Genomic DNA, 6000 nt, shown 5'->3' on the forward strand with positions numbered 1-6000 from the left:
CACTATTTTTTTTTTTAATTTCAAAAGAAAACAGCAAATATTTTTTTTCAAAAGGGGGGGAAGGAAGGGGTGGGCAAGTTGTACATGAAAGCTATTTTCAATCTGAAAATGACACTTGCTGTGGGAGGGAGAAAGTATTTTTCAGAACTCAGCATACTTCTGATTTGTTTGGAGAAAATTTAATCTATCATTGTAAAAAATTTTTTTTTAATTTTATTCTGGTCTCGATTTGCACATATTCATAGAAAATACCATGGCTGCATGCAGATTTTTGCAAACAAAGATTAGCAGTTTTTTCACAGCTCTAGCTAGAACACACTGTCTTTGGCAAGTTTCTGTTTGCAACAAACAAAATGTGATACTTTATAGGTTATAATATTCATCATTGCCCTGATGTGTCATTGGTATGTGGTGTCACACCCTGCTACTTTCTGGACTGTGTTTCTGATAATAAACACAGATATTATAAACCTTTTCTTAAAGACTGCCCTTTTAAGAAAAATCGTAACAAACTAACTTGTTCTAAAACAAATAAAAGCTCTTATTTCCTTTTGGAGGAATAGCTTATGAATGGGGTGAAAAGTACATTCAGCATGAGCTATTTGGAAAATAATCCAAGTTCCAAAAAAAAAAAAAAAAAAAACACACAAACATTGCCTGTTAATGGACTCATTGAAATGGCTTATTGCTTGATAAGGCAAAAGCTTTAAAAAGTGTCCATCAAAACAGGAGAGATGGAAAAGAATTCCTTAGTAGTATTCCTTGAATAGCATCATGGATTTAGCAAATATGGTGATTTTGGTGATGTCATCTATTAAAAGAGAAGGAACACTGGTATCGTTCTTCTGCAGTGACACAAAATGTCTCAGTGTGATACGAGATGGATATGGACTTTTCTGGTTAGTACATTAACAAAGGAATAGTATAATGATCTGTTAAATGAAGGCACTTGTATTCACCTACTAATTCATGAACCATATCTTCGTAGCTGAACTATCTCTGGCATTATAGGCAACCAGCTATCGGTTGTGTAAGTCATAGCTTTGTGATTTTTTTTTTTTTTTTAATAAAAGCAAATTGCTTCACAGCCACCCTATCAATAAAAGAAGTATAACTTCTTTATCTCTGGTACAGAGCACACTTTACATACAATAACTGTAAACTGTGCGCAAAGTTATTCTGACAGTGGTATGTTCAGCAGAAGGGAAATGTCTCAAACATTATATTTTTGATCCGAATAAGCTTGGGAACTAAAAAGAATGATAGTAAGACTCACGTTCACAGAGCAAAGGCAATCTTTTCGCTTTAAAAAATTTTAAGCTGGTAAACAAACTGTGTAAAATCACAAGATCCAAAAAGCCTGTAAATCTCGCCCCACAATTTTTAAAGTGATTTGAACACAACTGTGTTTATCTTTATTTTGCCTAGACATCTGCCAGTATATTTTAGGCTGCTGCTGATCAGTAGGGCTGAGCAAATAACTTGTAATTATTAATGTTTTCCTTGAATTTATACTACATTTTCTGTTTATGAAATATGTGAAGAAGATCATGACATTTTCAAATGTCTTTGTTATTCAAAGTTATTTATGAATTTTTCCACGGCATATTTTTCCCTGTGGGTGGTATTCGCTCTTGTGCATGCACAAGGACTAAGCAGTACTTAGACCCCACTTAAATCTTCAAAATACGTCTTCTGCAGAGGATTGATTTTCATGCAGAGAGGCTTGCATATTTGATCAGACTGATACTCGCCTTCCTGTTCAGGCTGATGGGCAGAGGAGGCAAGGGCTGGCGCGGCGGGGCCGTGCGACGGGCTGGAGGTGCAGTCCGGCAGCTGCAGCGCAGGCACCACGTGCAATTTGGCCGATATCGAGCAATAATGTACAGTGCTTAGAACTAAAACCTAACAGCGCAGAACAGCAAATTACCCTGCTGTTGTTCCTGCGCTGAGGCTCAGCAAACAACGCTACCCGTGAGCTGCACGTTTTTACACCTAAGAGCTACGCTTTTATTTTTCTCCTTCAAATCCAACGAGCAGTTTTCGCTGTGTCATTTGCTGGTAGTTGTATTAGGAAGTTGACGTTGTAATGTGGATTTTTGTGTTGTATATGAACGTTCCTTCTCATCGTGTAGCTACAAGACCTCCAAACTAATTGAGAGTATCATGTTCAGGCAAGGGGAATAAATCCAAACTGCGCTTTGAAGGTATGCTTTATAGAAAGAGGGGGTTGTGGGCAGTGTAGAGGAGACCTCAGTACTACAAGAGCCGTAGCCCTGAGTGCAGTAACCTTTGCAAAGCCTGTGCTGCTGTGCACCGGGCACCGAAATTTGGAGGAAGCAGTGGCCCCGACTTGCGCCTCGCATGCCGCTGGGCGAGCTGCAGAGCTGGTGGGTTCGCAGGCAGATGGCAGAGGTCCAGGGCAAGCCTGGGAGAGGGGAAATTCTTGCCTGGAAGTCTGAAGATCAGGCATGAGTTTGGCCTTGTTCGTTTCTCTCTTCACTTAGGCCAACTCAGGCCTCAGCTTTTTCATGCCACATCACCGAGGCCTACACCTCTCCCTTTAATCCTTTTTGGCTCTTTCTCCCTCGTACGAGAGTGCTGCTTAATTGGTTTCTTCTTCCTTAGGCCAAATGTTGTGAGCTTTCCCTGCTCCCCTAAGCATCAGGGATGTTGCTTCTATGTCCACTCCCATTAGATGACTCCCATTACCAGTTCCACCTCAAGCATGATTCATAAAGTTTAAAGCCAGAGGGAATGATTAGATCATCCAGTCTGACCTCCTGCATATCACAGACCATTAAATTTCACTGAGTTACCTCTGGATTCAGCCCAAGAAGTTTTGTTTGTCTGAAGAATATTTTTGAGAAATCACCCAATCCCCATCTGAAGAGACCCAGAGCTGGATAATCCGATTCCCCTTGATAGAATATTCCCATGGTTAATTACGATTGGTTATCACAAAAGGACTTAGAAAAGCTTTAAAACAGTCTTTGTTGATTTCCAGAGATTAAGTAGCATGTCCTACCATTCAGATGTATGATAATCTTTTTTAGTATATGTACTGTTTCATAGTGTCCGTAGAAGTATGATAAATTTGATGTTAACAGAGAGTTTGGTTTTGAATACGACATATTTTTTTGTAATATTACACAACAATATTTTTTCCAAGTGACATAATGGGCCGAAACCATGAACATATGTCAGTTTTATGCTTATATGTCAGTTTTGTGCTTATATCACATATAAGAGTGAGCATATTGTTTCGCTTTAGTCCTACGTGCCACTACACAGGTCACCCAAAAAGTTCATCTAGATCAATATCCTGACTCCCAACAGTGGATGATAGTAGATGGTTACAGACAAATACGAGAACAGCTCACAGACAGAGTGGTACTCCCCGTGGCAAATCCTCCCAGCTCATTCAGTCAGGGAAATGACTTTCTGAACCAGAGGTAGCATGAATATCATCGTATCATAGCATCCAGCTTACTTACTGTTTATTGGATAAATAGTCCAACAATTCATCTAATCCCATTTAAAACTTATGTTTTGGCCTCCACGTCTTTCTGATGTGATCCACAGCGCAGTCGTGCACTGTGAGTACAAGGTACTTAATTCCGTTAGTTTTCAGCTTGGTACCTGACTGTCTGAGTGTGGTCCTACTTCTTGATTTATTTACTGGCTGTTATTTGGATAACTCACTTCATCGTACTCACTTCAGTAGGATTTGTCATATTGCCCTTCTTTCTTTCCAATACTGGCTTGCTTAGTTCCTTTCTTCTTAGCAAGTCACGCTATATTGGATTATCCTTACTGCCCTTCTCTGTTTCTTTTCTGTCTATGACATCCTTTTAAAGAGGAGGTTGTTCAGAATACTGGGGCCTCAATATTCAAGCTATGGACACATCATAGATTTTTAAGATGGCATGAACGATGGTTTCTGCTTGTTCTTTACTCCTTTCCTAATAATTCCTTGTCCCATTTTATCTTCAGAGTGCAGCTGATAACATTAAGATGCTATTTGCTATCTCGTAGTTACTTAATGACTCCTAAAATTTTTTCTAGTGTGATAACCCGCAGTTTTAACAGCACCTCCTGTCCTGTAGACAGAAAGTCTTTGTGCGTGTTTGAAAATGTCTCATATAGGAAATAAAAGAATGGTTATTTGCTTAAATGGAAGTGTCTTCAGGATGCATTTGACACTACACTCTGTGTTGTATGCTTGTTTACTAGTCTTTTAGCTAATCAAACGCTATCCTTATCCTGAATTTCATCCAAAGAAGGCTGCTGTAGATGGAGGAAAAAAAAATGTAATTCTCACTCTCACAGATGTCGTTGTGTTAGAGATTAAGTGCATCAGTACTTCATGTAACATGAACATGTTCTTAATGTAAAATGAACAGTACTTCATGCAAACAACATACCTACCCCAAATAAAAGCCCTAGAACAAAGAAAAATATTTAATTCTCATCCATAAATAGACTAGTTAGTTCTGAATAGTGGTATACTGCATTTGTTTCCACAAAGGAAGAATGGCTTTGCAGAGGTCCCACCTCTCAGTCTAGACCTTCAGAATATTAGTGGAAATACATGTGTTAAATAACCGACCGCTGCAGCAATATACTCTATTTATACTTTATATAAAATAGTTTTCTCGGCCATGGTACTTTGAATGGTTCACAGAAGCACAAGAAGTCATTAACCTAATCCGCAACATAACATGATGTAAATCATATAAGATGTCATGCATTTTTAGAGGAAGTATTATTTTGAGTGAATACAGACACAGCTATTTGGCATGATTTCTTGAAGGGGATGGGAGTGTTATGACCCAGAAAATGTGCTGCATTTATTGCTTTGACTCAAGATGTCATGAAGCTTCACATAAAAATGGAAGTTTCAAAACAACAACTTGGGGGGGGGTGAAGTTAAATACCAGGAATGTCATTGTCTCGCTCTAGATTTGGGCTGTGCTGGAATGAGCATTCCAGCCCCCTGCACTGATGTCTTTAATGTCTTTAGAGAGAGCCACTTCAAAGAAGACTTACACAAAACAGGAATTTCTCCTCCGTAGGAAAAAAAAATAACACTAGTACTTCTAGTGCTATTAAGATTTTTCTTTTTTTTTTTTTAAGAGTTAAAAATGAGAAAATGAAAATCTGAGTGATTACTTAAAGAACAGTGTGTGTGATTCATGTTTTGTCATCACAACTGTCTACACTAGCCCTTAGAAGTCTACCTACTCTCGTACACGCCTGGGTAATGAAGATACAGCCCAGATACAGCCAGATCCAGGGCTTATTGAAATCATGCGGAGGCTTTAGATTGGGTGCAGTCTAGAGATTTAGTCCTGCAAGTAAGTATGTAGTAATATTTTTCATATGAGTAAACCAAATAAAATCTTTTTTAGAAAGGAAGTGACGTGCAGAGTTGTTGCATGATTAGAGTATCAGTTCAGATAAATAGAAAGATTGTAGACAAGTCTCTGGCTGTGTCCCATATGGGAGCAGAATACTTGCAACCTCAAAATGGTAATGATGCTTGCTGCGGTTTTGTTTAGGAGAGTTACAAATCATTGCTTTTGAGCACATCTGGGAACTCAGGTTAGAAGATTTTTATACTCTGAGAAAAAAGTTGTGATGGACTTCTATGAGTTTTGTATTTGCTACTTCTGCTTACATTGTAATTGTAATTATATAGGAAATCAGTGATACCTGCTGATAGCATTAAAGTGACAGATCGTTGCTCCACAGTGATGGCAAAACGATGGTGGAAAACCTGCGTAGAAACCACCTCCCCTAACAGTCTCCTTGTGCATCCACTATGAGTTGAACTAGAAATATCTATCATTCTGCTCAGTTTAGATTGTAGAAGATAGGTACATCAAGTCAATAGGATAACAACTGACCTGTGTGTCTTCCAAATTCCTTAATGAAGGTGATTCTTTGTTGTTGTTGTTTTGGAAGTACTTGTCAAAGTCCTGATAAAGCTGGACT

This window comes from Rhea pennata, chromosome 6 (assembly GCF_028389875.1).
Source record: "Rhea pennata isolate bPtePen1 chromosome 6, bPtePen1.pri, whole genome shotgun sequence".
Taxonomy (NCBI): Eukaryota; Metazoa; Chordata; class Aves; order Rheiformes; family Rheidae; genus Rhea; species Rhea pennata.